Here is a 23,672-nt window from a genome sequence, read left to right as displayed (position 1 = left end):
GGCTGTTCTGTTTGATTGACAGCCGGGGGTAGGAAAAAGCACAGAAAAATATCACCTCCTTTGTTGCAATTCCAGCGAGACCTGTAACTTGTGGGTAATGAAAACAGTGCTGGTGGGAGAGCCCTTTTTTGTGGTAAGAACGGCTATGTGCATTATCAAGACCTGCCGCTATTAATTCTAGTGCTTTACAATAGCGCTTACATTTGGCTACATAGACGGTTGTGCGGAATGGACCCTTGAATAAAACTTTGTTGTCTTAAAAGTGCTACTAGACAAACATTTTTATTTAATAATAGTCATATTCCAAATATTTGGACACTTATGATTCCAGGAACATCCAACTAAAGCAAGCTTTCCCAGTTTGGCAAAAGAGGGGCTGAAGATTTATTTCTCTTCTTCTATTGTTTTCTGCCAAAGGATGAAAACTTTTGTTTTCTTTGGTATCCTCCCAGTAACTGTTACTGTCCCTGCCCTGGATGTGTTGTGTGCGCTATGTCTTACTGTTTTTTGTTCACTGTCTTGGGGGGACCCTGTTTGGGTAGAAAGGTGGCATAGAAGCTTTTTAAATAAACAAATTGTCTCTGTCTTTCCCACTAGCTTCCTGCATGCCTGAAAGAGCTTTTGTAAAGCGCCAAAGAACCCCTCCTGAATAAAATGCCATGCATCCTAGGGGATGCAAATGAAATTCCCTCTTCTACACTTGCACTAGCCTGATTTGCCCCTCCTTATTTAGAAGAAGTTGGTTCTTATATGCCGCTTTTCTCTACCAGGAGTCTCAAAGCCAAACTTAGTTTTCACATAGATACTAATTTTTCTGCTGTATATAAATTACAGCAGTGATCCCTTGACAGATGTGGATGTGGGTCTGCTGTTCAAGATCAGACTTTTCATTCAAACAGTGCAACAAAAGATATCGCTATGCAGATACATGTGCCACTCTGTTTTCTCATCAGTAGTTTGATTGCTTTAAACCCCATGGGTAATTAGCATTATTGCCAGTTCTGTATATTGGATAATCAAATTAAATGCTACTGGCATTGTAAAAAGGTCAAATTACGTTTTGCTACCTATCCAAATGGTGTCAGAAAGTTTATGTGTATGCACACGTTACAGTACTTCAAAATGTGAAGTATTCTCTTCTCTGTATATTTGTTCTTGTTGTATTGTTATACTACCTTTTATTTTATGCAAATGGTTGCAAATATTCAGTAATACATGCATCAAAGTCCTTGCTTTTGCTGCTATGTGTACTAGCCGATTCATGTCTTAATGGAACTAACACCACTTCTCTGTTTTTCATACCTCAGCATACATGTGAAGCTGCCTTATACTGTCCATTCATCTGTTAATATCAGTATTGTCTACTCTCCTAACAGTGGCTCTCCAGGGTCTCAGGCTTAGATCATTCATATCACCTTATACTTGAGTTGCTTTTTTTAACTGTAGTTGCTAGTCATTGAATGTGAGAACTTCTGCATGCAATGCTCTTCCCACAGAGCCATGGCACCACCCCCAAGAACAAAGTCACCAGCCACCTATCCCAGTATATTTAGGTAACTAAGGACAGGAAAATACGAGATCTTTTTCATCATTTTGCACTGAATTTTGGAGGGCATAGGACACATAAATAAATATTTGTAATTAACTTTAAATATTTATATGCCTGTCTTTCTCCTGAGCATTTCAAGATCTATAGCAGGTCACAACAATCCTAATCATTGTGGCCTTATAATAATTGGGAAAAGGGCCAGTGGGTAGAGCATGTCCAGGGCCCTGAGAGTGTCTGGTCTCACTTTCCTGCCGGACAGACACGCTCCACGGGTCAATCAGGGCCAACCTCTGGAGGAACCACCCTCCCTCGCTGGCCGCAAGCCTCTCCACAGCCATCGCCCCACATAAGCCTTGCTTTGGCCCACCCAGGTAATGGTGGGCAGTAGGAGCTCGTAGAAGCACCAGCGAGGAGGCAGTCATGACAGAGACCACCGAGAGAGGAGGAGGTGCTGAGAGCCCATGGCAGCAGCGTGGGGTTGGCAGCAGCAGTGGCCAGACCTGTGAGAAGCCACCGGGGAGGAGGTCATGGCCGTCGCTGCACTGCCTCACAGGTTGGGGACAAGGTAGCAGTGATGGCAGCAGCAACCAGCCCTGGGCCTGCCAGCCCCAAGGGCAACGTGCACTCATGCCTCCACCTTGGGAGGGAGAGGTGGGCGAGGTAAGATCGGCTGCTCCGCATCTCGGCAGAGCTGCCTCCCCCACACACCTTCGTCCCACTAGCGCCCGCTGCATTTAGGGCTGCAGTGGGTTTTCTCACTAGTGTAAAAATAATTTGATAAAACAAATATTAAAACAATAGATACAAAAACATTTTATGCCCATATTCCTACTTTGCCCATATTGGTGGGTGTGTATTTTCCTCCAAAGCTAAACATTTAACTTTGCCGTTACTTACGTATGCAGTTCATGAGGTAGTCACGCAGCATCTCATAAATGTGATCTCATCATGTTTTAATAAAATGTGGACACTTGACTGGTATGAGTGTAATATTATGAACAGACAAATTCTCAAATACTAAATTCAAAAGTCATAATGTATGCCGTTGTTTAAATTAGTATACTTATTTGCATAGCTTGGCTCTCAATAACCTGGGGAGTTATATAGAAAATGATTATTTTTGAATACGAACGCTTCAATAGTATGGAAATAGTAGGATGCATGGCAGCAGGGAAGGTTCACATTTAAGGCCTTCTCTGTTGGCAGTGGTAGGTTGAGAGCTGCTCATGGAGCCCAGCAAGAAAGAGAACAGCAGGTATGCTGTGGCTGACCAAAACCCCTTTTTACAAACCAAGGCTGCTAACATCAGTTTCCAGATTTGACATCTGGGTGGCTGTCAAGCAATCTATCAAATATCTCTGTGGGTGGACAGTGGAGAACCCACCTAAGCTTGATTCCCCATTGAAAGGAATTTTCTCTTCATCTGACCTTAGTCTCATCCAAGAGTAATTTGTAACCCTACTGTCTGATTTTGCACACAACTCCCAAAATGTTCAGTGTAAAATAGGAGTGTGAGCTTGAACTATATTCCCAAAAAATACCCTTATATTTGGGAGTATATTCAGAATCAGAATAGATATTTGAAAATCACACAGAAACTGCAACAGAGCCAAAGAGGTGGTGATCTTGGTTCTGAGTAGAGCTCAAGACTTTATAGGAGAGGTGATGTTGTTGCAACAATTTGTTGTTGCACCATGTTAATGGAAATATACCCCTAAAGTTCAAAACTTGTAGCATTTAATTTCAAAAGAAGGTACTTAACAAAAATGAGGGGAATACTTAAAAGGGAAACACAAGAGAGTAAAATCCCTAGAACAGGGGTAGTCAACCTGTGGTCCTCCAGATGTCCATGGACTACAATTCCCATGAGCCCCTTCCAGCAAACTTTAATAGGGCAAACTTCAATAAACTCAGAGACATGATGAGTGTCATACCATGGACAAGAATGCTGGAAGGGAAGGTAGCATGTGAAGGGTGGGCGCTACTCAAACAAGAGCTATTGCATGCTCAATCAATGACTATCCCAGAAAGATGAAAACACTGCAGGAGCTCTAAGAAGCCTATTTGGATGAACTTCAAGAGTAACTAAGAAAGAAAAGGAAAATGTTCAGGAAATGGAGGGAAGGACAGAGCTCTAAAGAAGAGTACCTACAGGTTACTAAGCACTGTAGATCAATCATCAGAAAAGCCAAAGCTGAGAGTGAGCTAAGATTGGCCAGGGAAGCCCATTGTAACAAGAAAAGATTTTTCAGTTATGTGAGGAGCAAACGTAAAGTAAAGGAGGCAATAGGCCCACTGTTGGGTGCGGATGGACAAACTCTAACGGAGGATGCAGAGAAAGCAGAAAGGCTTAGTGCCTATTTTACATCTGTTTTTTCCCACAGGTCAAAGTGTTTAGGCACATCTAGAGATGGCCGTAGCCAAAGGATAGTGTCTGGGTGGCAGGTTAACATGGATAGAGAGGTTGTCGAGAGGCATTTAGCTGCACTGGATGAGTTCAAGTCCCCTGGTCCAGATGAAATGCACCCAAGAGTACTCAAAGAACTTTCCAGAGAACTTGCACAGCCCTTGTCCATCATCTTCGGAACCTCTTTAAGGACTGGAGATATCCCGGAGGACTGGAAGAGAGCAAACGTTATTCCGATCTTCAAAAAAGGGAGGAAGGATGACCTGGGAAACTACAGACCAGTGAGTCTGACCTCTGTTGTGGGGAAGATAATGGAGCAAGATATTAAAGGGAGCGATCTGCAAACATCTGGTGGACAATTTGGTGATCCAAGGAAGTCAGCATGGATTTGTCTCCAACAGGTCCTGCCAGACCAACCTGGTTTCCTTTTTTGACCAAGTAACAGGTTTGCTGGATTGGGGAAATTCGGTTGATGTCATTTACTTGGATTTTAGTAAAGCTTTTGACAAGGTTCCCCATGATGTTCTGATGGATAAGTTGAAGGACTGCAATCTGGATTTTCAGATAGTTGATAGGGAATTGGTTAGAGAACCGCACTCAAAGAGTTGTTGCCAATGGTGTTTCATCAGACTGGAGAGAGGTGAGTAGCGGGGTACCTCAGGGCTCGGTGCTCGGCCCGGTACTTTTTAACATATTTATTAATGATCTAGATGAGGGGGTGGAGGGACTACTCATCAAGTTTGCAGATGACACCAAATTTGGAGGACTGGCAAATACTCTGGAAGATAGACACAGAGTTCAACGAGATCTGAACACAATGGAAAAATGGGCAAATGAGAACAAGATGCAATTTAATAAAGATAAGTGTAAAGTTCTGCACCTGGGTCAGAAAAAAAGCATGCCTACTGGATGGGGGATACGCTTCTAGGTAACACTGTGTGTGAACGAGACCTTGGGGTACTTGTGGATTGTAAACTAAACATGAGCAGGCAGTGTGATGCAGCGGTAAAAAAGGCAAATGCCATTTTGGGCTGTATCAACAGGGGCATCACATCAAAATCACAAGATGTCATAGTCCCATTGTATACGGCACTGGTCAGACCACACCTGGAGTACTGTGTGCAGTTCTGGAGGCCTCACTTCAAGAAGGACATAGATAAAATTGAAAAAGTACAGAGGAGAGCAACGAAGATGATCTGGGGCCAAGGGACCAAGCCCTATGAAGATAGGTTGAGGGACTTGGGAATGTTCAGCCTGGAGAAAAGGAGGTTGAGAGGGGACATGATAGCCCTCTTTAAGTATTTGAAAGGTTGTCACTTGGAGGAGGGAAGGATGCTGTTCCCGTTGGCTGCAGAGGAAAGGACACGCAGTAATGGGTTTAAACTTCAAGTACAACGATATAGGCTAGATATCAGGAAAAAAATTTTCACAGTCAGAGTAGTTCAGCAGTGGAATAGGCTGCCTAAGGAGGTGGTGAGCTCCCCCTCACTGGCAGTCTTCAAGCAAAGGTTGGATACACACTTTTCTTGGATGCTTTAGGATGCTTAGGGCTGATCCTGCGTTGAGCAGGGGTTGGACTAGATGGCCTGTATGGCCCCTTCCAACTCTATGATTCTATGATTCAATACCTCATTATTTCCAACAATCATTTTAACAATCTATAAGAATATTAGTAGTATAAATAACAACAACATTGGGAGGTCAGTAACTGCAGTCATGGGAGGGTGTCTGGGGGGACCAGCAGGTGTTCTGAGACGGTCGGCCTCAAGCAAATGCCTGGTGGAGGAGCTCCCTTTTGCAGGCCCTATGGAACTGTGGAAGGTCGGGCAGAATTTTACCTTCCATTGGTAGATTTTGGGATGCTACAGGAGAGGAAAAGTCCCACTTTACAGAAAGTCTTTGAACTCATTGAAATGTTATTCTGGATTCAGTCCTTACATTATATATACAAAATATAGTAACATACAATCATGTAATCCAGTGGTCCCCAACCCGCGGCCCGCGGTCCGCTGCCAGGCCACAAAGGCCTTGGCGCCGGGCCACGGCTCCTTCTTCCCTCCCCCCCGAAGCGAGAAGCTTGCCAGGCCGCAAGCAAATTGGCCACCAAAGTAGCCGATTAGCTCGCGGCCCAGCAAGCTTCTTGTCTCGGGAGGGGAGGGAAGAGAAGCTTGCCGAACCGCAAGCTAATCGGCTGCTTTGGCGGCCATTTGCTGGCGGCCCAGAGGGGCTGGGAGGGGGAGCCGTGGCCGCCAGCATGGCGGCGGTGCAAACGCGCATGCGCGGACTGCCGCGCACGCGTGTTTGCGTCCTTGCCGGGCGCAAACGTGCGTGCGCGGCAGTCCGCACACGCGCGTTTGCGCTGGGGCTGCCGCGTGTGCGCGGGCCCCCGGGCCGCCCTCTCCCCCCACTCCGGAGCAGCGGTCCACAGCAGCCGAAAGGTTGCGGACCGCTGATGTAATCTGTCCAGAGACCATAAAGCCATATACAATCTGGGCCCAGCTTACCTGTGGGACTGTCTGTCTTTTTATGCCCCTAGCAAAGCTTTACACTCTGCGAATCAGAATAGGGTGGTGGTCCCTGGCTCACGAAAGGTATGCCTGGTCTCGACCAGGACCAAGGCCTTTTCCGTCCTGGCCCTGGCCTGGTCAAATGAGTTCCCGGGACAGTTTTGCAAGGCCTCTAAAATGCAGCTCTTCCACAAGGCATTTGGTTGAGGCCAGCTGGTAGAACATCAACTGGGTCCCTCCTTTGAGCACCCCACCATAGATCTGGGGTGGCATATGTAATCCACTGTGTACACGAAGGCTAGGTGGGTGAGGGTGGGTTGTGTTCTGCATTTTAAGTGTTGTTTTATTTGTTCTGAACTGCCTCGAGCTGGGCTGGCAATTCAATTTAATTCAATTTCCAGAATGTAATTGGGAGAACAGAAAACATGGAGGCATCTGGCACATGTGAAATGTTCTGGGAAGAACAATGTCCATAATACACTGGAGGGGAGGATACAGAAAACTAAAGATGGATGGGTGACACTGCAAGCATTTTTTCTGTTCTTAGTTGCTTCCTAGTGCCACTACATTGTTCTCCATCAACAGGCCAGGCAAGCTGAGATGGCATGGAGAAAAAAGGATAAGGTGAATTCATGAGATGCACCCTGATTTTAAGGCCATCTGCAGTCTGGGTCTCAGGGACTGCCTATCGGAGTACACCCGCTGACGAGCATTATACTCAGCTAATGCCAACAGGCTTGTGATCCCTGGCCACAAAGAGGTTTGTCTGGCATCAACCTGGGACCGGGCTTTTTCAGCCATGGTCCCAGCTTGGTGAAATGAGCTTTCTAGCGAGATCAGGGCCCTGCCTGAATTCCAGCAGTTCTACACAGCCTGTAAAATGGATATCTTTAGCCAAGCCCTTGTCTGAGGCCAGCTCACCCACTGCATGCTATACTGCAGCAGCCTGATGGGCCTTCCCGGATATACACCCCCCCACCTCACTATGGCAACATCATTAACTGCTCCTGGGTAACAGGGTGTTCCCACCCTTGGGACCAAGGAGGATGGAACTCTGTATTTTATCAGCTGCTGGATGTAGAATTGTTTACTATTTATATTTTAATGGGAACTCTTTTATTAATGATGCTTGTTATACTGGATTGTTGTTAGCTGCCCCGGGACATAGGTGACAGGCTGGATATAAATGGGGATGGATGGATAGATGGATAGATGGATAGATGGATAGATGAATGCACGGATGATGGGAGTAAAACCTCCTATCCTCCTTTATCACAATTTGCTATATCATTTAAAGCAGCAGTCCCCAATCCCCGGTCCGGAGACCGGTACCGGTACCGGTTCGTGGATCAGTTGGTACCGGGCTGTGGCTCCTCCTCGTTCTCCTCCCCAACTGCTGCCTCAGGGGCTGCCCTGCCACTCTGCCGCCAGCTCACCTTTGGTGCTCTCTGGCAGCCGCCATGGCTGGGGCTCCCCCTTGGCGTGGCACTGCGCAGCTGCTGCTGGCAGCGCCCCCCAGCAGGCGGCGGGAAGTCAGGGGCACTGGCAGGAAAACAAGTGGAGCAGAGGCTCAGGCGGCGGCAATGTTCCTCGCCAAAAGACTACCCCCCCCCGGGCCTCAGTAAAATTGTCAAGCATTGACCGCTCCCCGGTGATAAAAAAGTTGGGGACCACAGCCTAGCTGTGATACAAAAGGGAGCCAGTATAGATGAAAATAAATGTTTCAAAGCAAGAAACCTCAGCAAGATAATGTCAGGTTGCACCATTCCCTTGGTCACTTGTACGTAAAAATTAGACCAGTTTTACACATGAAATACGTGAAAAAATACATTTTTTACGTGAAATACGTGAAAAAATACATTTTTAATTTGGCTATCAAAGATGGACTATTAAAACAGATAGAATTTTACCTCCAGGTGTTCACTTAAGGAACAGCTTCTTCTACCTGAATTAAATTTAGTCACAAAGGGTGCCCCTCTTTAATGTAATGAATGTACAATTATCTTAATCCCAACACTAACAGATACTATCAGGCAATAGGTCAACTGATTATAGAAAAGGCAAAAGTGCTCATGGCAGGGGCTCTCAAATTTGCCTTAACTGTGCCTCACACAGTTAAGGACACAAACTAGCTTTGCTGAATGCAATGAAAAGAAAAACAACAAAGGAGACTTAGTTTACAGAACGCACATTCATCCAAGCTTGGACGAAGACAATACATTGAGAATGGGGGGGAGAAAGACACAGGGAACCTAGATGCCCTTAAAACCAGAAAAACCAGGGAGTTACTCATCCAACTTCCAATTACTGTTAATGAATAAACACTATGAGAACTACTAGCGATTTCTCATTGCTGACTTCTGAGTAACTGGCTTTCTTGGCTCACAACATACGCAGTTCACTGAACTGAGATGAAGCACTCACATTTTAGAAGAGGCTTCATTTATTTCAATGAAAGATCTTCCAAATCAATACTCTATCTTGTTTTAGATACAATAGCTATATAAATTAGTCTTGGAGTTTTTTCCCTGTCTTCTCCCACTAATTCATTTTTATAGCAAATGGTTGCGGCAAATCTTTCCAAATCTCTGTCATCCCAAGCGAAGAAATCTTCCCAAGCCTTTCATCTAAAACAAGAATTACTCTCTGTTCAGTCATCAAGTTGGGAAAATGAAGGGAAAAAATTGAAGACTTCATAACTTCTAAAGAGAACATCTTTATATGGGTCATCTTAAAGGATTTTTATATGTCAAATGATTTTTATATGTCAAAACTGTATGTAGCAATGAGTTCAATTTGGAGAGATGGGTATAAAAGATGAGAAACATATATTGCATGTCAATTCCCATACCACTAGTTACAAAGTAATTTTAAAATACCATTTTATATAGTTGGGTGGTACCATTTCTTTAAGAGCTGTAGTAGTCCATTCCTCAGAGTGCCGTATCCCCCCTCACCCATGGCCAACATTTTGTTGAAATCAGTGGGCTGTAGTAGGAGAAGGGAGATATAGTGTTTCATTCTCTGGTTCCAAACCATAATATATAAATTACAAAGTTGCTTACCAGAATATTCCCCCAGTAAACACAGCAAGCTTTTATTCAGCACATTTTTCAAGTACTTCTGTAAGACTTAGTCCTGCAATAAAAATAAAGAATTGCTCAGTCATATACTTCTATTGTGATCTTCCATACCAGCACATAGTGTCCAAATACATGGTTATCTCTGACAAATCTCATGATATAACTATACCTTGTTTATGATGCGGCTGGGGTTTGGCACCCATGTATAATGCTGACTTTAAATTTTTAAAATTGTTAAATATACAGTTGCTACTATCTCTCTTTCATAACTACTCCCTTTTCTTCCTTGTAAAGGTATACCTGGAGATTACTACCAAACCAACAGAATTTGCATGCACAAATGGTTAAGCTTTGGAAACAGGGCAAAAGTTGTACTAATTATAGAATTCCTTCAGACTTCCTCAGAAAAATGATTTCATAGATTGCAATAACACAAACAACCTCTTCAGATATATGCTGTGTATTCTAGTATCATGACCAAAGGCCGAAGATGAGTTGGTTTTCATACTTTGCTTTTTACAACCTGAAGGAGTCTCAAAGAGATTTACAATCATCTTCCCTTCCTTTCCCCAAAACAGATAGACAGTGAGGTAGGTGGGTCTGAGAGAGCTCTGAGAAAACTGTGAGTGACCCAAGGTCATCCAGTTAGTTTCATGTGGATGAGTGGGGAATCAGACCCAGTTTTCCAGATTAGAGTACACTGCTCTTAACTATGACACCCCACTGGCTCCCAGTGTGCACCTGCTGATACTACATTCATCTAAACATCTGCAGAAAGTCTGTGCAAGAATGATGCACAGATACCAAGAAAGATACCATGATTGCATGGTAAGTTGACTAAGAATTTATTGCAGAGCTTTTTTGTATTTATACCCTGCCTCCCCCCGAAGGACTTTTGCAGAAAGTGTGGCTGTTGGAAGAAAGGACAATCTCTCCTGGATCCACAACTGACCAAAATGAATAGTTCACCTGAAGGAAATGGCAGTTTTGTATGGTATTACATTCCCACTGAGTTCCCTCCCAAAGAATTTCCCAAGCCACAGCTGGGAATCCTTCGGCCAGCAGGCAATCTCCCTTTATGAATGTTCAGTGAACGTTGCTAAATTACATCACCCACATATTTAGTATCTATCTTTTAGGAAAATTGGAGATGTAGAAACTATTTGATACTAGATGCTTCTCCATAATTTTAATGTGAAGGATTAAAAAATGCACATAAGAAAAACAACAAGACTATGCACATAAGTGGAAACAATTAACTAGAGTTACTGAAAGATAGAATGACATACATGACATAACTCAGAGGCAATTTAGGAAGCAATAAGGGTAAAATTGACAAATGCCACTGCTTTGCCAACCCTAGCTAAATTTCTCATGACAACTATCTCCAGTTATGCCCGTTGGCTGTATACAAAGACAAAATAGCTTGCAGAGTAGACAAGTAACACTGTCATAACAGTTTTTGGTAATTGCCATTGGAAGAGTGTAGAGCCTGTGTTGTGTTTTGCTATATAAATCAGAAAAGATAACAAGCACAATTGGGAAAAGGTTGAGGTTGGGGAGAATGTAGAATTCCAACTAGGGCCTGTCAAGTCACGTAAATTGAAAAAGTACATAGATTAAATACCATCATTTCAGGTAGTTCATAGCTGTTTCGTCAGTATCAGTACAGTGATAAATGGTATTTACGATCCTTTGAAATGTTTGAAGTTTAAAAACTTTTTTAAAAACTTATTTTAGAAGCAACAAAAAAATAAGAACAGGAAAGGAAAAAGGCCCTCAAAATCCAGCAACTAATAAAAAAGGACAAAGAAAGGAAAAAGTATAATATAAAGTAGAAACAAAAGTATAACAGTTGTACATATCTTAACCATTAGCGGCTCTTATATTTTTGAAAAAGCCATGTTGGCTGCCCTGTCTGGGCCTGGACAGCCACCCTGTCCAGGTGGTGTCCGGGTCAGTGGCCCAATCCAGATAGCCCCTGGAGCGCCCGCCTCCAGGAGCCGAGTGCGCGGGCCAATACAGACGCTGGGCGCTTCCAGATTGGGACGGCTCCTGGAGCTGCCGGATGCAGCCGATGCTCCTGCTTGCCCAGGCCATTCCCCAGCGGCCGTGGCACCACCCGGGCACCATGCCGACGATGGGCCCTCCAATGAGGAGGGGATGGGGACGGGGAAGATGCGGACTCACCAGGGGGTGGGGCTGGGGATGCCCTGTGGCCCGGCAAGTGCACCCCCTGCCTTGAAGATGTGCCAGGTGTGCTTGGCAGGCTGCACGGAAGGCGTGGACTAGCCGAAGGGAGGGGGCCGAGGAAGTCTTCCCCACAGCCTGGCAAGCACACCCGCCGCCTTGAAGACGCGCTGAGTGTGCTTGGCGGGCTGCATGGAAACCGCAGACTCACTGGGGGGGCAGGAATGGCTTCCCTGCGTCCCACCAAGCACACCCGCCACCTCGAAGAGCTGTGAGGTGTGCTTGGCAGGCCGGGGGGAAGCCGCCGAGTGCCAGAGGGAGAGGGAGCCAAGGATCGGGCGCACTTGGCATGCCATGGGTAAGCGGCCGTGGCAGCGGGGTGGGGGGCTTTCAAAGCTCATTCTTAGGAATGGGCTTTGAAGCTAGTGAGTCTATAAAAAACAGTGGTACACATATGAGTCTTTAAAAGATTTATAAATATAAGGAAATATGTCTTGTCTATGTGTCATGCATGGAACATGTAAATGTTCCAAAATGTTTTCTGTAAACCGCCCAGAGCCGTAGGGAGGGGCAGTATAAAAAGCTAAATAAATAAATACATTCAAATATTGATAAAGACGTAAAGTCCTCGATCCACTGAACTGAACGCTGAACTGACTTGGCCGCTAACTAAAGCAAAAATCAGAACTGTAGCAGGAGAGGCTGAATTCTAGCCTAGTATGGCAAGATGGAAGGGGTCAATATATTACACACCTTCCACACTCCTGAAGATCCCAAAGCTGGGCTCTAGTGCAAGTGGGCTTACTTGGATCGCTCACTAGAGTAGGCGGAGTGACGTGACACCTCAGTAGGCAGCTGAAGCATCACTAGTTCTTAAAGTTCTTTATAGCCTTTATCCATTTCTAGACTAGACGCACTTGTCTGGGTCTCTGTTTCCTTACCGGTACAGTTTACATTGGAGGCATGCTGAACTACAACCTTTAAGTATTCACTGATTACAGATCAGGATTCTGGTTCTGCTGTATCTCAGAGCAAAATGGATTCCTTGATGAATTAACTTTTTGTGTATTCAGTGCTGCTGCATCAGCAGCCAGTGTTTCCTTTTGCACATTTTGGAATGGACCATTGGATACTCACTGTGAAGGGTCCTTCTCTGGGGAAAGAATGGCATCTTGAAAGGGTGATTCCCATTGTCCATTTCAGGGAGCCAGGAACTAATTTCTTTGCCTCCTGTATTCTGTCTTTGGGAGTCACCTTTTCAATTTGTTTCCTGCCTCTAAAGGGAAACCAGCATTGGTGACAAAGCTCCTTTTCACTTTCTCATCCTTCACGCCTTATCTAGATTACCACTGTAATTACTGCCTTATCTTCTTAAGCACTAATCTTCCCCCTTCGCTCCCCCAGCTTCCAGCTCTGTTATCTGAGTCTCAGAGAAAAGAGAGTGGGAACAAGTGACAAGTGTCTAAGGCAATCAGATGAGGCAAAAGAGTGGCAGCCGCTTTTAAATGGTGATTAGACTGAAGAGGACTGACTTCTCTCACTGACTCAAAGGAGACTGCTGAGCTCTTCCATAGCCCAAATACGGTTGATCCTGCAAACTTTGATGACCCCTTGTTATCTAGAAAAAGGTGCATGGAAAAGAAGGACTCAACCCCACTGAGGCATGTAGCTGGCCTGAGCCACTTGGCTTCTGACAGTGGCCTTTTTGATGAGCCTCATATATTTAGATACTCTTCTCTGGTGAGGTACCCACAGAACACATTGACTGGAGAGGCACCAAAGATACCTTTTGATGGCACCTGACCTACAGATAGAGGTTAGTTAGTTAGTTAGTTTATTTATTTATTTGATTTTTATACCACCGCTCTCAGAAAGTCTCACAGTGGCTTACAAAAATAAAACAATCATTTCCATTTAAAACTCATAAAAACAACCCTTATCACAAACCTGGAAGCAGACTGGTAACCAATGCAGTTGTCTGAGCACCAGCTGAATATGGGTCCTATATGGTGTTCTAGTGAGGACCCTTCCCGCCGCATTTTGACCTGCAGTTTCCAGGTCAAAGTCAAGGGCAGGCCCGCATAGAGTGAGTTACAGTAGTCTAATCTGGAAGTGACTGTTGCATGGATCAGTGTGGCCAGGTGGTCGGAGGACAGGTAGAATACTAGTAGCCACACCTGGTATAGATGGAAAAACGCCAGATGGGCTACTTTCGTGAGTTAAGCCTCCATGGAAATGGAGGCATCAAAGGTCATCCCCAAATTCCTGGCAACTGGTGCAGGAGTTTACATACCATCCAGGCAGAGAAGTCACACTTTCTGATCCTGCCCTCTTCTACCCAGCAACAAAACCTCCATTTTGGAGTGGTTGAGTTTCAGACAACTCTGCCTGAGCTATCCAGTCACTGCTTCCAAACAACTGGCAAATGTATCCAGGGGGGAGTCCAGCTGGCCATCCACTAGGAGGTAAAACTGGGTGTCATCTGCATATTGGAGACAACCCAGCCCATAGCCATGGACCAGCTGGGCTAGAGGGTGTATATAGATGTTAAAAAGCATGGTAGAGATTATTGCCCCCTGCGGCACCCCACAAGGGAGCCCACAGGGGTCTGACAGCTCTTCCCCCAAAGCCATCTTCTGTGTCTGGTTCCAGAGGAAGGAGACCAGCCATTGCAGCACAGTCCCCTAATTCCAGTCCCGCTGAGGCAGTGGGCCAATATCTTGTGGCTGACCACATCAAATGCAACCAACAGATCTAAAAGCACAAAAATGGCTGAGCTGCCTCAGTCCAGCTGGCACCGGATATCATCCGACAAGGCAACTAGTGCAGTCTCCACCCTATGGCCAGGGTGGAAGCCAGACGGGTATGGATCAAGGACCAAGGTTTCTTCCAAGAATATCTGGAGCTGTTCCACTGCGGCCTGCTCCACCACCTCACCCAGAAATGCAAGAGACTGGGTGGTAGTTGTCAGGGTCCCGTGGGTCCAGTAATGGCTTTTTTAGTAAAGGGCATTTATATACAACCAAAGACTTCTATCATATCACTATTGCCTGCCTGTTTTATGATTTCATGCAAAAGAAAGTTTATTAAGCTTTTGAGTACAAATGTGTAAATGCAAAAAATTATGCAGAAAAATATGAGCAGGCCACAAGCCTTCCAAAAATAGAGCCCACCATTCTCAGAACACATCATGGAATTTAAAAGAACAAATTCACATTGGATGTTTTAGACTGTTGCTGGAAATATGTAGGTAGTTTTTTTCAAATAATCATCATATCACAAGTATAAAATAAGTTCCAATGAAACAATAAAATGCCAGCAAAATTTGAACATAACAGTATATCAGGCTGTTAAAACAATGAGCCAAAAATGTCTAGACAACTCAAGTGACGGTTCTGAACAAATAATGAGTTTCTCTCAGAAAATGCTGAATGTATACAGAAGTATTTTGGCCGTGAGTGAAATCTAAGCATGTATGCTCAGACATAAATTCCACCAAAGTCAGGTTTTTAGGATTGCTACCCAAGAGACCAAAATAAATAAGGAGGTGCACAGTTTGAATCTTCTATTATGAACTTTGGCAAAGCATTCCCAGCACCTTCCATCATTAATAGAAGGTTAACAACATTCGCAGAGGGCCATTCTGCACCCAATTAATATAGTGAAATACTCACCTTGTGCAGACACCATATGTTTGGCGTTTTGCACGATGTTGCCCCCCCCCCCTTCAAGGATCGCTGCCTTGCCATGGCAAGGGGACTTGGGTAGCTCAGTGAAGCTATGAGCTATGCCGTGCAGGGCCACCCAAGACGGACAGGTCATAGCTGAGAGCTCTGACAAAAGGTGATCCACTGGAGAAGGAAATGGCAAACCACTCCAGTATCTTTGCCATGAAAACTCTATGGACAGTTCCAAAAGGCAAAACGATATGACGCCGGAAGATGAGCCCCTCAGGTCGGAAGGTGTCCAATATGCTACTGGGGATGAGCAGACGGCTAGTATGAGTAGCGCCAGAATGAATGAAGCGACTGGGCCAAAGCCAAAAGGACGCTCAGTTGTGGAAGTAACTGGTGGCGAAAAGACAGTCCGATGCTGTAAAGATTTTTATTCCATAGGAACCTGGAATGAATCCGGGAAATGGTAGAGGACAGGAAGGCCTGGAGGATCATTGTCCATGGGATCGCGATGGGTCGGACACGACTTCGCACCTAACAACAACAACAACAACAACAACAACGATGTTGCCAATATCCAGCAGCCAAGCAGCAAACCAGTAGCTACAACCTCCATTTCAAAGCGCTAGCTGGGGAAATTGCATAAAGCAGATTTCCCCAACTAAAAAGCACAAGCTAGAGAACAACCAGCAAGCCACACGCTAAGGAAGTGTGTGGAGCCAAAATAGCGTTATCTCAGCCTCCAATTCCCCCCTCGCACCCACATCCCTCTTCTCCCAGGGACGTTTTTTTAAAAGTAAACTGCCTGGAGCAATGATTAGGTATTAAATCGTGCAGGCAAAGCAAAAAAAAAAAAAAAACCCTCCCAGTTAAAACACAACACATACCTCCCTAAAGTGTCCCCCACCCCCCAAAATCGAGCAGGAGATTAACTTTTAAAAGGTTCATAATTCCATAAGGGATGGCATTATAAAAAGCACTATGCATCTATGATTAGATGCATAGGCATTTCAATGGAGAAGTTTACTTCTGCATATTGAACATTAGCTGCCATCATGGGTCCTTTAAAACATGGAGAAAGGTGACTGGCTGCCTGATTTGACTGACAGGTGGAAGAGAGTTGCATATAAAGCATGTTACTCACTTCCGCCATTTCAAGCCGGCATGCAGAGTGCTGTGAGAAAGCGGCAGATGAAAGTGAGAGAGCCAGAAGGTGAGGAATGGCCGGAGACCAGGGCTGGATTTACATGAAAAGAGGCCCTATACTATTCCACTTATGTGGCCCTTCCACTTCCCATTTTTAAGTTTGTAAATTTCATGAGAGATAATAAAATACACCATTACTGTGATATATATCAATATGTTAAATGAAACATGTTGTGATTAGTACTTGTTGTTGTTAAGTCCGACCAACCGCGACCCCATGGACAATGATCCTCCAGGCCTTCCTGTCCTCTACCATTCCCCGGACTTCATTTAAGTTTGCACCTACTGCTTTAGTTACTCCATCCAGCCACCTCACTCTCTGTCGTCCCCTTCTTCTTTTGCCCTTGATCGCTCCCAGCATTAGGCTCTTCTCCAGGGAGTCCTTCCTTCTCATGAGGTGGCCAAAGTATTTGAGTTTCATCTTCAGGATCTGGCCTTCTATGGAGCAGTCAGGGCTGATCTCCTCTAGGACTGACCGGTTTGTTCGCCTTGCAGTCCAAGGGACTCGCAAGAGTCTTCTCCAGCACCAGAGTTCAAAAGCCTCAATTCTTTGACGCTCGGCCTTCCTTATGGTCCAACTTTCGCAGCCATACATTGCAACTGGGCATACCACAGCCTTGACTAAGCACACTTTTGTTGGCAGGGTAATGTCTCTGCTTTTTAGGATGCTGTCTAGATTTGCCATAGCTTTCCTCCCTGCGTCTTCTAATTTCTTTGCTGTAGTCCCCATCTGCAGTGATCTTGGAGCCCAGGAAAATAAAATCTGTCACTATCTCCATCTCTTCCCCATTTATTTGCCAGGAATTGAGAGGGCCGGATGCCATGATCTTCATTTTCTTGATGTTGAGTTTCAAGCCAACTTTTGCTCTCTCCTCCTTCACCCGCATCAACAGGCTCTTTAGTTCCTCTTTACTTTCTGCCATTAGAGTGGTATCATCTGCATATCTGAGGTTGTTGATATTTCTCCCTGCAATCTTGATCCCAATTTGTGACTCCTCTAATCCCGCCTTTCTCATGATGTGCTCCGCATACAAGTTAAATAAGCAAGGCGACAGTATACAGCCTTACCGAACTCCTTTCTCAATTTTGAACCAGTCAGTGATTCCATGTTCAGTTCTCACTGTTGCTTCTTGACCTGCATATAAATTTCTCAAGAGACAAATAAGATGCTCTGGTATTCCCATCTCTTTAAGAACTTGCCACAATTTGTTGTGCTCCACACAATCAAAGGCTTTAGAATAATCAATGAAGCAGAAGTAGACGTTCTTCTGGTACTCCCTAGCTTTCTCCATGATCCAGCGTATGTTGGCAATTTGATCTCTAGTTTCTCTGCCTCTTCGAAATCCTGCCTTTACTTCTGGAAGTTCTCGGTCCACATATTGCTGGAGCCTAGCTTGTAAAATTTTGAGCATAACTTCGCTAGCATGAGAAATTAGTGCAATGGTGTGGTAGTTTGAACATTCTTTGGCTTTGCCCTTCTTTGGGATTGGAATGTAAACTGACCATTTCCAATCCTGTGGCCATTGTTGAGTTTTCCAAATTTGCTGGCATATTGAGTGTAGCACTTTTACTGCATCGTCTTTTAAGATTTTGAATAGTTCAACTGGAATGCTGTCACCACCTCTAGCTTTATTGTTGCTCAGACTTCCTAAGGCCCATTTGAGTTCACATTCCAGGACGTCTGGCTCCAGGTCAGTAACTACCCTTTTGTGGTTATCAGGGATGTGGTTAAAAATCTCTTCTGCTTTTGTGAGGTCCCTACCATTTTGGTCCCTTATCATACCCATCTTTGCATGAAACATTCTCTTCATATCTCCAATTTTCTTGAAAAGATCTCTGGTCCTCCCCATTCTATTGTTTTCTTCTATTTGTTTGCACTGTTCATTTAAGAAGGCATTCTTATCTCTTCTAGCTTTTCTCTGGAATTCTGCATTCAATTGGGTGTATCTTTCTCTTTCTCCCTTGCCTTTCACTTCCCTTCTCTCCTTAGCTATTTGTAAAGGTTCCTCAGACAGCCATTTTGATTTCTTGCATTTCTTTTTCTTTGGGATGGTACTAACCTTTATAAAAATGTGGAATATAGGCCCCTCTTGATCTTGAGTCCCTAGGCTGAAGCCTAGTTAGCCTACAGGAAAATCTGGTCCTGCTGGAGGCGCATTATTTTTTAGCATTTCGCTGGTGTAACACTATTTTTTTCAATGCGCAAAACTGTCCTGATAATCCTTATTGCACTACTGTATTAATAACAAGACTGCACCCTAAAAGCATTATATATACTCCAAGTATTATTAGGCTTGCTAGGCACAAATGGAGCACACTAGAAAAGCAGTGAGCACATGTATGGCAGTAATACAAAAATGCTCACCTTTCCTTTTTTAAATGCCAGGAATGAGAGGTGTGGCTGTATGTTAATTGACAAATGGTTTCTACAATGACGAATTGTAGCAACTTGCTACAGCAACTTGCTTTAATGAAAAATGCACTTCTCTGACCCTAGTCTAGTTTTATACTGAAAAAATACAGAAAACATTTGCCCTCCTTTGTGGCATGCATATGCACTTGAAAAGAAAACAAAAAGATTACCCCCCCCCCAAAAAAAATCTCCAGGGCCCCTTCCACCCCCACCGTCTCATCATTGGCCTTTTTGGGAGGTCATATCACCCAATAGGTGGTCATATCACCCAATAAATGTCGACCCTCCCTTCCAAAATGGCCAATGATGGGCCTGAAACGGGTGGAGAGAGGGGGGGCTTGGGTTTTTGAAGCTTGAAGAATGTTTCAGGGGTTTCTCAATGGTAAAAAAGTTCTGGAAGGCTGATCTAATCCAACCCTCTGCTCAATACAGGATCAACCTAAAGCATCCATTATTAATTAATTCCTATCCATTTAGGACAGTGGTCCCCAACCTGCGGCCCGGGAAGCTACTTACTGCGGGAGGGCGGGGAGAGGGAATCAGGGCGGGGCCGCGCCCATGCAGGCCGCGCCCGCGAGGCCCGGTCCGCGGGTGCGGGCCTATCCGCAGGTGCGGCCCGCGGGCGCAACCGGGCGCGGCCCGATCAGCGGGCGCGGTCCCCGCGGGCGCGGCCCGATGCCCTGCCGGTCCCCAGCCTAATAAAGGTTGGGGACCACTGATTTAGGAGACCCCTCTCCAGGGCCATCAAGAAACCCTGGTTGAGAAAGCCCGAACTAAATGGTCTGTATGTCCCAACTCTATGATTCTGTGAAATATTCTCAAATTTTGTTTTGTAGGAATGTGTAATAACTGATTTTGCTATGAATGTCGATTTTACAGGACAATTTCTAGCTGAAGGAAAATGCAGTGATATAGAACAGCAGTATCAAATAGCCATGCAATAGAAACAGCTTGAACATTTTTTCATCAATTATTACTTCCTTGGCTTCTTCTTCACTCCCGTTTAGAAGACAGCAGTGAACACAAGAGAGAATAAGTGTTGTCATACCTGTCAAATGTAAAGCACACTAAAAGTAGAACATGCTCTTAAAATACAGCCTTGTAACCCCTGCATGATTGACATTTCACTTGAAATTTTCATTGTATACTCAAGCCCTTGAGCAGTGAGATATGTGGGTACTGCCAACAAATTGCAGTCTGATCAGGAACCAAGAAATGAATAAACCACATCTCAATAGTAGTTCACAAGACATTTACAAGAAATATCTGGAAGTGGTGTTGGGGGAAGAGAATACATTATTCACAGTAGTGTAAACGCAACTAAACAGCACTGAAACAGCTTCTAAAGTATCAAATGGATACTCATTAACAAGTTCTGTATACAGTTATAAAATGGAATGTATTAAGACGAATTGCAACAAAAAATGCAGGATTGCAATCCAGAACATTTCTTCCATTAATAGCTTTGCTATTAAGAGTTTAACTGTGCATCAATATTGCATGTACTCTAATGAGATTCATAATTAATTTTTTGTGAACAGTTCTGAAACAGTTCTAGTACAATATGCATTGACGTGTTACCATAGGTATAAGTAAGCAATCAAAATCGGGAGAGTGTCATTTGGAGACAGCAAAACTAATCTTTATACATAATCAATCCCAAGGTATTTCTGTCATATTCCCTCTTGCAGAATTTATGGGGAATAAAAAAAGTCAATGGATTTATCTATGGAATTGTAACTTCCACCTGCCACCCATCTATAATTATTAAGAAAAAAAGTTAATTCATGAGTCTGTGTGGTTTCATAATTATATCTTAGCTTCCTTTTAAATTTATTTAGCTACTGATTCACTTCTACCCCATATTAAAACAAAATTGCAAAAGTTTTGGAATGGATATGACTGCATTTTCATTCTTTTGTTTACACTTCTAGCTAGCCTACCTGAAGAATTACTCTGGACAATTCTAACATCAGATATCCCAAAATTATGAAAAATGTTAATTTCATTAAATAACCATGTCAATTTTATTATACCACTTCCCTCCTGCTAAGATGGGGGGAAAGAGCCAAGTGCTCACAGTCAAAGACACATACATTATTTGAGAAGCACACACTAAGCGTTTTGTAGATTGGAACAAAACCCTATTTATAGTATTTTTTTCAAGGAATGATTATGTTAATACAGTGAGCTATTTATAGTAATTTCCATAGACATGAACTACATTCAGTGATGGACTATTTTAACAAATTGAATTCCACAACTTGCAAACTTCCTTTTGAATCTCAAACAAGTTATAAGCACTTCTTCCATTATACACATTTCTCCATCTCCACCAAAACACAGGATTTTGCTGTGCTCCTAAGTCCACTGATGTTCAAAACACAGTACTATTCTTACAGAATCAGTTTACATACCAGAATAGTATAATTTGGACTTTCACTGTCACACTCTGGTGCAATATGCTAGAATTATAATGAAAAGATGTATACGGTGTGCATCACTAGCACTTTGAAATGTGTTTGTGTGTGTGTGTGTGTGTGTGGGGGGGGTATTTCATCATAGTAAGAGGACCAGATTTTAACATTGGTAAAGCGGGACACCATTGACCAGGAGGGGTTCTTGATTAAAAATTTGGAGCAACCAAAATTTCCATAGAATGCATAGAACGCAAAAAATAGTATTGTAATATATATGTTTTATTTACAACATAAGTACAATTAGCCATGTGCCCCAGATGTCCCTGCGAAAGTGGGACAATCTGGTCACCTTAGTATATAAGGACAGGAACCTTTCAGTAACTTTATATTTCATCAATCATCTAAGCAAAATGTTTAAGAATCTGTCTGTTATGAGCCACACAGCAAGTGACCAGTGCAAATGACGGCATCACTTCCCCAGGAACAATTTATTTACATATTCAAATTGTGAGCAAGTTCAGATTGTAAACAATTCCATTTCTTGAAACCACTAAGGGCTTTATCCAAAGTTCTGAATTTTCCGTTCTTTTCTATGCAGAAAAGTGCTATAGGAGAGCTTCTCCAATTCATTCCTCCTTATGATAGGAGAGAATGGACAGCAGGAGCCTTTGTATACCAAGCACAGAACATGAACTGGAGCCACTGGACTACAGCTATGAGACTTCAGCTACTACATAACAGACCACAAGCTCAAAACCAGGGAACAACCTTCAAATGTCTTTAATTGTCAGCTATGGCAATGTTATAATATAGAGCTGAACTTTTGACTACAGAAAACACAATACTCTTTCGCTTAGAGCACTATACTCTGAATTCCAATGCATTTTTGAACACAATCCAAAATTCTAGTATCGATCACTAAAGCTGCATGGCTAGAAAAACAGGGCAACTTTAGAACCATCATCTTCCCTATACAACTATGTATACTTGTGATCAGAGGTGGCCCTATGTACAATGCCAACCCTGAATCAAAGAATGATCTCAGAGATGCAACTATGGAATGGTTAAAGCTGCACACAGAGATAGTCATGCCTGCTTGTTATGTTAATTTGTAACAGATAGCTGTCTATGTAGACTTTCCCCTGGTTATCAGTTTGTATTCTGATACCAGTTGTTGTGGTTTCTGTTAACTGCACTAGAGATTTGTTGTGATTTGATTGTGATTTGATTGTGAGGTTTTTCTGTAAGTCATGGTGAGAACCCCCATGGCTATAAAAGCAGATGTAAGCTTTGAATATTGTATTGCATCAGCATTTCATCTGAAAAGCAGCTTAACAGAAATTGAAGACATTTCTTATTATTTTAAAATGGTCATTCTGTTTAAGAATAGTTATTTAAGATGGTTTCAAATGTCTTTCCTCAGTCAAATTTCTCCAATGAACTGGAAAATACAGAAAAAATGGACAGGTCAACTGCAGGACTGCATTTCAGTTTCTTTGTAGTACTATGATAAGGAATCACTCTGGTCAGCTGGATCAAGATCTGATTAGACACCCTCTGATCTTTACACAGGAACACTATTGCCCTCCATGCACAAGTTACAACAGTTCTTAGAAAACGAACAGCAAAGTAAATGTGTTGTGGGTTATTTTTCTTAACATAAACATTGTTATTCATCCCAATTAACAAATAATTTTTAAAACTGGAACACTAAAATCAGTATCCACCCATTAAAGTAAGAACTACGATTCACTTATATTTACAATAAGCCTTAGAAATGATAGTGTACTTACCGGATACATGCAGTTCTCTGACATAGAGACTGCTTCATATTTTCCAAGTGGGCTGATATTTTTCATCACTCTAGATAAAGAGTGCTTGCGGTTTGCCTGAGTGCTCTATTACAATCTGATTGTGGGCCCCCTCAAGCATTTATACATTTCCTGCCTAGAAGGCAACTAGAGCAGCCTTTCTCAACCTTTTTACCACTGAAAAACTCCTGAAACATTTTTTAGGCTTTGAGAAACCCCAGAAGTGGTTCAATTGTGCAGAATATGGCTGGGAAGCATAGCTGTGTATACACCCATTTGGGGTCCCTCCCCTTCCCAACCCCTCCAGGCCCAGCACTGGCTGTTTTGGGAGGGGGGGGGGGCTTGGATTGACATGACCACATATGGTCATATCACTTGATAAATGTTTAACAAAATTTTAAAATCTATCAAA

The 23,672-nt window shown here is 43.5% G+C and overlaps 1 protein-coding gene across 8 annotated transcripts in view; it reads right to left on the bottom strand.

The window, feature by feature from the left end:
- FYN (FYN proto-oncogene, Src family tyrosine kinase) overlaps positions 1-23,672 on the bottom strand; it is a 157,699-nt gene that overhangs the window by 80,624 nt on the left and 53,403 nt on the right. For all 8 annotated transcript variants that reach the window (XM_077301863.1, XM_077301813.1, XM_077301839.1 and 5 more), the window contains one exon: positions 9,529-9,601. The gene's annotated coding sequence lies outside the window, so the exon portion shown is untranslated. The remainder of the gene's footprint in view (positions 1-9,528; positions 9,602-23,672) is intronic.

This window comes from Paroedura picta, chromosome 1 (assembly GCF_049243985.1).
Source record: "Paroedura picta isolate Pp20150507F chromosome 1, Ppicta_v3.0, whole genome shotgun sequence".
NCBI classification, from domain to species: domain Eukaryota; kingdom Metazoa; phylum Chordata; class Lepidosauria; order Squamata; family Gekkonidae; genus Paroedura; species Paroedura picta.
This window is presented reverse-complemented; position numbering and strand designations above follow the sequence as displayed.